Below are 1,875 nucleotides of genomic sequence, written 5' to 3'. Positions count from 1 at the left end.
GTTGTCATGAGACTTTACAAAATGTGGTGTTAGTAGAGTCCCACAGAGTGGATTATACTTTTTTTTCACATGTGTGGCCTATATAAGAAGTGGTGGCGGTCTTATGTCGATACTAGACTAACAGGTTCATTCCCTGTAACTTGCAAGAGGAAAAGTGGAGTTAGTTTGAGAACTTGACTTAAAGATGGTATTTCAGATTGATTTTGGGACAAAATTTCATGCCTTGTTTCACTATGCTTTGGTGATTTTTCCGGATAAGACCAAGAATTTGTCAATGCATGAGAAGTTTGACTTATCATATCCATGTAGTAACTTATTAAACAACCTCGTCTAGAGCTTCTTTTCAAAGAGTAATCGAGGTGGCCATGGAGGTTGAGCTTATTTGCCGCAAGGAATTTAGGGATTTGACGGACAAGAGGTCTTGCACTTCTTCTTATTTTAGTGGTACCTCATCTCGAGGTAGGGGATCTTTAAGGAGGGGTTTTCATACTCAGTTCAGTGTATATGTTCATGTAGCTATTCAAGCGTTTGAGGGAGATTATTCTGGACAAGGCTTCTACAACTCGAGTCAAAACTTATCAGGATTGCTGTTAGAGGTTTTCATGTTATGATGACGATTCAATATATTCGGATACTTGTCAGTATATGTTTGTTCCTAGTCCTACTGTGAGAGTGGTGAATCAGGTAAATCAATAGAGATTTCTACAGACTTAGAGCGAGAAGCTGACAGCGATAGTGTTTTGTAAACCATTGCTTCATTTCCAATTTTATAAAATTGAAAAGTTCTTTTAAAAAAAAGTGAGTAAAATTCTCAAATTCAACTTGAAAAAAAATGAACAATTTAAAGCACTAATATCGTAAAAAAAAAATGTTATTTTAAGAAAAGTAAATAAAATTTATATTTCACAATTTTTATGAGAAGATAACAATGAAAAAAGCACTTATTTCTTTTTGTCACATTCTCATTAGCTGGTCTTGATTCATCAACCTATATTTGACTAAAATAAACTTTTTACCAAATCTAATAGCCACCCAATAACGTAAGGTATGCCTATTTTAAGAAGAAAAAAATTGGATCATAATTCACCAAGTGTTAGATCCTCTAAAAAAACACACACAAAACTTTTCTTTAAAAATGGAGAAAGTTAAACAAGATATGGTGTTGGCAGGTTCAGTGCGACACCATGGATTAGAAAATTGGAAAATGATGGCTGTCAAATTCTCAAACTTCATTCCTGATCAACATCGATGTATTCTTTAATTTTCGTATGTAGAATGTCAGGTCGAGTATGAAAGTTTAAAAAGGCGTTCTAACTGCCTATATCAGACATTACTGATGTAGAAGAAGATGATGTGAGTGCATTCATATGTTGATGACAAATAAACTTACAAAGACTTATTGAGATTATTGGTCAGAGCAAGTCAAACTAAAGGATACTCCATCTTTTTCATAAATCCCTATTTTTTTCCTTTTTAATTATTCTTTACTTATGATGTTTGAAGAATTATAAGTTTTCACTAATGTTTTGTTTGATCCACATTTATATGATGGTTTTTATAAAAAACAAAATTTCTTAGGAGATACAAAATATATCCAAAGATATATTTTCTTTTCTAAAGTTTAGGTGTTGGAGCACAAATAAAGTATCACTAATTGGTACAATATGCACTAATTTTTTTAATTTATTTTTTTCAAATAAAATGTTCTTGATTCCATTTTACTATTACCAGAAAAAGAAAACCACTATCACTAAATATCAAAACTCCATTGTTAAAATATTTAGGGAAAAAATGTTAAACAATAGGGAAAATGCATAAGTACCCCCCAGCCTATACCCGAAATCTCAGAGACACACCTAACCTTTACTAAGGTCC

The sequence above is a fragment of the Solanum stenotomum genome, chromosome 1, assembly GCF_019186545.1.
Source record: "Solanum stenotomum isolate F172 chromosome 1, ASM1918654v1, whole genome shotgun sequence".
NCBI lineage: Eukaryota > Viridiplantae > Streptophyta > Magnoliopsida > Solanales > Solanaceae > Solanum > Solanum stenotomum.
Note: the sequence above shows the minus strand (reverse complement) of the source record.